The sequence below is a fragment of the Quercus lobata genome, chromosome 5 (genome assembly GCF_001633185.2).
Source record: "Quercus lobata isolate SW786 chromosome 5, ValleyOak3.0 Primary Assembly, whole genome shotgun sequence".
Taxonomy (NCBI): Eukaryota; Viridiplantae; Streptophyta; class Magnoliopsida; order Fagales; family Fagaceae; genus Quercus; species Quercus lobata.
The window spans coordinates 4,547,868-4,555,726 of NC_044908.1; the positions used below are offsets into that span (position 1 = coordinate 4,547,868).

At 33.5% G+C, this 7,859-nt stretch overlaps 1 long non-coding RNA gene across 6 annotated transcripts; it reads left to right on the forward strand.

The window, feature by feature from the left end:
- The first annotated feature begins 446 nt into the window (after positions 1-446).
- Positions 447-7,615, forward strand: LOC115989741. Of its 6 annotated transcripts, XR_004092079.1 has the most exons (10): positions 447-680; positions 1,269-1,527; positions 2,228-2,595; positions 3,181-4,015; positions 4,325-4,397; positions 4,641-5,214; positions 5,382-5,520; positions 5,879-6,573; positions 6,856-6,956; positions 7,141-7,615. It is a non-coding gene; the product is annotated as an uncharacterized LOC115989741 (long non-coding RNA). The 6 variants fall into 6 exon arrangements; XR_004092077.1 differs by having other exon boundaries at positions 449-680; positions 4,739-5,214; positions 5,879-7,571; XR_004092080.1 differs by having other exon boundaries at positions 451-680; positions 5,173-5,214; positions 5,879-7,571.
- The last annotated feature ends 244 nt before the right edge of the window (positions 7,616-7,859 follow it).

Here is a 7,859-nt window from a genome sequence, read left to right on the forward strand (position 1 = left end):
TTTATGTGATGCACAGATTAACAAAAATTTATGTGCAAATTAAAAAAAAATTACTTCAATAATATAATTAAAACTGAACAATGAAGTATATAATAATAATAATAATAATAAAGAATATCGTGTAAGACCAAGGTTTTGGACTCCACCGCCGGTGGTGGACAGTATTATAGCTCAAGATAGAGCCAATGTATTTGTAATAGAATGGTTAATTTCTAGTCTAATGAAAGTTCATGGTTTACCCAAAAAAAAAAAAAAAAAAACTCTAATATTTTATTATTATTTAAATAAATAATGATACTTTTTTTTCCTTTAAATTTTTGGTATATAGTTTTAATTTGAGAAATTTTAAAAAATCTCATTAAACTTAGGTAATGGATGTACTTAGAGGAAATTATTATGTTTATTATTTTAATATATTTATAACGTATCTAAGACGGTGTGGGAGACTTGGAAAGCTCAACATAAGACGCGTAATACTTATTTTAAGTTCGAACCGGAGTCACTGTCTCGTAAGTTTCTAGGCAAGTGGGAAACAACTGTAAACACTTAACACTCTTATCACGCTCTGTCATCCTCACACGTTCTCTCATTCTCAAATTTGAGAACTCAGACTCTCTCTTTTGGAAAAGCACACAAAACACTCCAAGGACTCTCCTAATATAGTATAAGTCCAAAAACTGGTTAGTTCCTTTTTCGGCTCATCCGTCTTTCCTGTTTCCTTTCCATACTCGTTTTCTTTCCAAAAAAATCTAAACATTTTACTTTTCATAGCGAGAGCTCTAAATCAAGAAGACCAACAAAATTAGTGGGGTAAATTTTGGCAAAATATCTTTTGAAATCTTTGCTAATTTCTCTCCCTATTTCATTTAATATACCATTGGAATATTTTCAAACATTAATATGATAAATTAATTTCCATAATTTTCAATTTTTTCGTCCACAAAATCTGATTCCAGATTTCACTCTATTAATTTGTCTTTCTTGATTCAAGGCAGATCATGGGTTTTTTGTTTCCTATTATATTTCTAATACCTGTTGCTTGATTCAAGGCTGGTCATTTTTTTTTTCCTATTATTTTTCTAGTTGATATCGTTCAAATTGTTGGCTTTCTTATTAGTAATAATGGCAATAATTCCATTTGGGTATGAAAAATCATTTCCATTTCCATATTAGATTATGCATATCTGGTATAAACCTTTTTTCCACTTGGATCTGAATATATTTTTGGGAATATTGTTGCTCTTTGACTTCGCAATTTGCATGATTAGTGGAGATGCAAGTTTTGATTCTGGTAACACGATATCCGACCGATGCCTGACCGTTAAGTTCGGGTCGAGTTTTATTCGGTTTACAAGGTTCTATCGGTCGACAACGGGTGGGATGATTCTCAACCCGAATGATTCGGGTCGAGTGCAGGTGCACTTCAAACCCGATTCGCCCGACCCGTGGACAGCCCTACACAGTACACTCCACAATGGGGATGGATCGCCACCACGTCAACGGGTGGATAGAAAAAGAGAAAAATAGGTATGGGATCAGAACTTTTTGGTTTAGGGGCCAATTTGTGTCTCCAATTTATTAGTCTCCACAAACTTTTATATACATAGGCAAACACATACATATATAGAGATACACATAAATTAGGAGTCTTTTGGCTGAATATTGCTAAATTTGAAGTTAATTTGTGTTATAGGTACTGTTTCAACTTATTTAGGAATCTGAGGAAAGAGAGTGAATTTCGGCAATATCATTGCCGAAATATTGCCGAAATTCAACAAAAGTAGGAGAGAGAAATTTTTGATTTTCGGCAACACCATCACCGAAATAGGAGGGAAAATTTTTTATTTTTTTTCCCTCCTATTTCGGCAATGCCATTGCCACATTTCACTTTTTTTTTTTTTTTTTTTTTTTTTTTAAGAAATGATATGTGCACACAATTTTTACAATATTTTTACAACAAATCACAGGTAATTAGTTATTATTAGTTAAAATTTGAATTTAACACTGAGATTATTTTTTTAATCCAACAAATATAACCTGCCACTTAAAATTTGTTGTAAAAATATTGTAAAAATCGTGTGCACATATCATTTCTTAAATATAAAAAAAAAAAAAAAAGAAAGTGAAATGTGGCAATGCCATTGCCAGTTGTGTGGTGGAATTCCTTCAAGCATTTCTCAAATTAATTCTCTAAGTTTCTTGAACTTGTCGAACAATAACTTGACAGGCAAAATTCCAACTGGTCCTCAACTTAATACCCTCACTGCCACTTCATATGAAATGAACCCAAATCTTTGTGGATTTCCACTTCCAGACAAATGTTTAGGAGAAGAAATGACTCAAAACTCAGTTGAGAATAGAGGCAGTGAACGTGCTAGCATACAAGAGGAGGAAGATGGGTTTATAACAATGGGGTTTTATGTTAGTATGGCCCTCGGAGTTGTTGTTGGTTTTTGGGGAGTTTTTGGCACATTAGTACTAAACAAGTCATGGCGATTCTCCTATTTCAAGTTCTTGGACATTGTCAAAGATAAGATATATGTGACAGGAGCAGTGAATATGAATAAATTACGGAGGCAGCTTCAAACATAATTGGTAATACTAATTGTTTCTCTATTATGTTAATCACTATCGTTATCATGAACATCATTCTATTTCTAAATACTATTATTATTTTTCAGTTTTATTCTCTTTTCATTCATCATTTTTTTTTTTCTTGACGAGTAAAGTAGTATTAATACTCATTATTAGTCCTAACTTTATGAACATGTCTCTGTCCTTCATGAACTCTGCTTTACCAAAAACACGTCATAGACCCTCTGCTTCGCAGCCCCTTAAGTTACAAACTTTCAATCCTTTTACACAACTACTAATAAATTACACCATGCTATTACATATAGTTTCTAGTTATCAAAATCAAAATTCTCCAAAGCACTATTAAGATGTGTTACGTCTTAAGTGTCTTAATCTCTTAGGGTAATTAACTATGTTGCATGCACCAAAATATTGATTCCAGTATCAACTTGTGTTGGATATTATGGCCATAGGAGGTGAGGATGTCAGTGATTTTTTTTTTTTTTTTATGGATAAAGTTGAAGCAAAAATTATTATTCTGTAGTTGATTCCAGTATGAAATTATTGACAGATTATCAACACTCATGGTAACAAGTTTTCTGTTAGGTCCGAAATTCAGACATCACAACTGCTGAGCCACAAGGAAGGAAATAGGGATGCCATACACAGGAACGGATTGGATCAGTTTGAATTTAAATGCAGCAGCAGATGAGGATAAATAAAAGATCAGATTGTATTGTCTTTCAATTGAATTTACGTGTAACTGATGGGAGTTGGTTCCTATCTTTTAGGATAGATTATTTCAGTCTTATTTATGTACTCCATATTAAAAACAATAAAACTCTCTCACTCTCTCTCATGTTCATGAGGTTATAGTCACCTTGAATCTTCTCAAGTACAACTGGGTTAATTAAATTTTCAATAAATTATGGGTTTACATTTTGGAAGTGTAAAAGGGGTTTGAAGTTGTAGTGAATAGTTTGAAAAAGGTGGGAGTTGAATTTTTTGGAATAGACTCAAAAAACAAAGTTGAAGGCTTCGTTTGGTACATGTGTTTAAACATATGTTTTCAGTTTTTAAACAGCATTATACATATTTTCATATACTTTTTTACCTACATATATTTCCAAAAAAACTACACATTATTATTTAAACACACGTACCAAACGAGCCCGAAATCTCTCACGTTTTGGGGTTTTAAAAAGTGGGAAGAATGGGTTCTTTGACACATCTTAATAACGGTTTTGTTACTAATACTATAATAATAATGCCACTTGAAGGAATTGTTGATCTACCACTGTCCACTTCTCCATGAATGTTGCGAAAAAGGGATCGGAGAGGACTGGCCAAAGATTTCTCACATCCCAAAAAATGAAAATTGATTACAAATATGTGCTAAGAGACAATTAACATCCAATTTGATTCAGACTGACATTCAACGGTAACTCTCCTTCCTTGTTTGTCTTCTTTTATTTTATTTTTTTTCAAATATATCAACTCCCAGTTTGTTTATTAGATTGAGTAAATAGATGGAAGTTTAGTGACCTCCAACTCTTATCCAATTTTGTTTTTGATAATTTGATATGTATAACAATGGGGGAGGGGTGTTTTGCACATTGGTTCTCCTATTAAAGGAGAGCAAGTTATGCCACTTAGCTATAAAGCTTTTGGCCTCATCCAGTTAATTCTAAGTTCTATTTTGTACTTCCATTCCACTAATTATGTATATCAATCCATTTCCACTGAGCAGGTTATGCTATTCTTTTGGGCCTGTAGTTGGAGGATGACGAGAGATGAACCATCTCAATCACCAAATTCTTCGGGTTCGTGTTTTTTATGTATTCCAAATCTTCTTATTGTAATTGATAATACAGTGTGTTTTCTCACCTATTCACGAACACTGAATATCCCAGTTTTGTTCAGTAAAATAATCCTGCCAATTGAGCTTCATTCTTTGTATTCTTGAATCTGAAAGAATAAAAGTTTTGAAATTGGAATTTATTTCCTCTTACTTTATTTTCTGTTTTTACTGTTGATTAATGAAGTATATATGAAATTAATTACAGAGATTGTTTCATAGTATAATCTGCTCGTTGAAAAATCATGATGTTTATTGGAGGATCCTCATCATTTGCATTTCATTGTTCTTTAATGACTTACCTAGAGTTGCATCCTTAATCCACAAAAAACACCCGTATTCATACATCACCTAGCAACTGCAGCAATTGTACATCCTTGTTGGAAATCTTCATATCAATACTTAATGTATTCGGCATAAGATACAAGTGACAAATTAACTTTGACATATTGAGAGCCTCACCCCCAAAAGAAATGGTGATTTTCCCACTACAAGCCAGCCTACTATTGAGCAGCAAGCAGATTGTTTGAACCTAGTCCAAAGGATTGGGAAAAGATGTGTTGTCCAAAAATGAAGCAGAAAGTCTAGAAACCTTGTTGGCTATCAATGGTACTATAATTTTGTTCTTTAATATTTAAATATTTCAGTTGTAACCTCTTCCACTGTTTTCTTTGGTCTTGTTTATTTATATGTGAACATATTGTCAAGAATCCTTAAAGGATCATCATTGGTCAATCCAGGGTGCTGAGTGGAGCACAGCCATCTTGTAGCTAAGAACATAGGTCAATTACTATTCTCATTAATGGTCTTATTTTTTTTCCAATTAATGGTCTTATATCTTTCTAACACATTTCTCTTCCATTAATTCTTCTTAATCAAAACAGCCAATTTATAAAGAGAACTTAAATCAGCCTCACCTAAATCTTGTAGCTGAAATAATTTCGTGCAGGATTCATGGCAATGTATGCTAATTGTGATGTGGATTGTTGCTTGATTCCTGAGTCACCCTTTTACCTGAAGGAGTTGTTGGAGAATTTGGAAATAAGCTAATCCAGGACAAGACTCTGCTGCTATCTAAAAAATTTAAGGTATAGATACGAGGATGTATTGCCTTGCTTTGGTGTTGAATTTGTTGTTTCCATGCCTGACAAGTGTGCACAGATCACCATTGAAAGTTAGTACACAAAAGAACTGAGTATTTGTGTAGCAACTAATTCTAACTTTATGCCTTGGCTATAATTTCCTTTGTTTTGCTTTCAGCTATGGTAAGACCTATAAAATAATTTAAAAACTGCTTAAGGCACCCCATTTTAGTTAGACTAGAATATTAAATCTAGTAGCCTACAACGTGGTGAATTGGTTGTCACTAGCTTCCATTTGGCAACATTTCAAAATTGTCAGTCCTTATACAACATGCAAATGTAAGAACCATTGATTTCATTGTAGGAAAATTATGTGGGGGTAAATGATTTCCTCCCCCCCCCCCCCCCCCCCCCACTCTCTTGCGGCGGCAAGAAATTCTAATCGTAAAGATGAAAAGTTCTTCCAAGTAATCACTAATCACAAGGTCAGTAATTATCAATTTATGAATTTCTAGCTTTAGTTTTTGGGGTTTAGTATACTATCTACTTTGCTAATTATCAATGTTTTATGTTGTGGATTTAGGAGGTTGAATATAGAAGCATATAGATTTCTTGTCCTGGTGATTGAATAGTTTTTTGCCTTGGTAGAGGGGGAAGAGTGGGATGACCCCTGTTTCTTACCATTGGTTGATTGTTACACAATTTTGGAATGAAATTTTGAATTTGAACATACCTGAAGTTGAAATCAATAGGTGAAGAAAAAGAGATTAAGGCATTGAATTCATATTACATTGGTTCAATCTGGGCTCTTCAATTCTAATTCACCTACAGGTACTTTTATGTTTCTTTTCTTCTTGTGATGCTGTTACATTTGCTTTATAATCCAAGGTCAGTAACTTCTATCTCCAGCCTTTATGGGCCCAGGAATATTTTGAATTCATTCAAGAACATCATGCACAAATGTTCCGTCCTCATTCGGCCTCATCCAATCTTAACATAATCAGAAGGAAGTGTTTGTAAAAAGGCCCAATATCAATTTCAAGATGCAGCAGCAGCAAGGTTAACCTGGAATTCTAGTTTCTTTAATAGTCCATCTAGTTTGATAACATATGAAAAACAAACTAGGTATTTTTCAGTGGTACCTTTATTTAGCTTTCCCTCTATGATTTTGAATAGTTGAAACCTTTTATTTTATTTTATTTAACATTTTTTTAGAAGAAAGAGGGAAGCTCTCATAACTAAAATCTATAATTGCTAATTTTGTAGTCTTAATGTTATAGGGTTAGGTACTTGCTATTTTTCAAGTTTCTTAGTCAGTATCTTATGCTTGTTCTGTATCAGAGCCAAATTCTTTCTCAGCATGAAAGAGTGCAAAGTATGGGAAGTGGCTGCCAGTAGGGATGAAGTTATTATCAATTCATTGGCTTCATTAGTTGGATTAGGTAACAATTGCATAATCTCTTTACCCAGAACAACATTATTGGAAGTGAACTGAATTTCTAATTGGTTTATTGTGACTTCTACACTCTCTTAGGTTAATCATGTTTAGCTAGAGTTTCCTCAATTTGCTCATAAATATTGTTTCTTTTGTCCTGAATCCCTAACCTTGTTTTTAAAATTTTGTAGTCTAAACCTATTGGAGAAGTAAATTTTATACTGGTGAAAATTGTTAAGCAGGGTTGCTCCCCAGATAGCCTTGTCTTACAATTTGGCACAAGATAGTGATTGATGAAGCTCCACAGGCAAAGCTCAATATGCCAGAATAACGAAGCTCCCTTTTTTATTCGTCCTGAATCATTGACCTTGTATATAGAACTCTATTCTCAGTTCATGGATGCAACAAAAACTGATAGATGATGCTCCATTCAACATGATGAATGTAGCATGCCTTGGATGTCAAGCACTTATGCATGAACAAGAAACTGGGCAATTGCTTTTATGTGTATCTGTAAATTATTCTTAATTTTTATTTTGAATGTGAATGATGTTTATCTCCATCCAAGAAGATGCTTGTATTTGTGGCAAAATTGATTTGTATAAGCAGTGCTTTTGTTAAATTTCACTTTTTGGATGATTGATATCCTAAGATAGTATCGCAGCTGAAAGAAGTGTTAATAATCATCAATAAGCAAGTTGCTTGGTTCACGTTTGTTGTGCTTTTGTGTGGACTTGCAAGCTTATACAACTAAAATTCAAGTGCTGTTGGTGCCGCTTCCCATAAGATATAGATAGGGACCAGTCAGCTTGGTTGATGAGAATTTGATGCCCATCAATTTTAATTTGTCATTGTGGCCTAGAACTAGAACTAGAAGCATGGTGCCACCGCTTTTTAGAGAAACACTTCT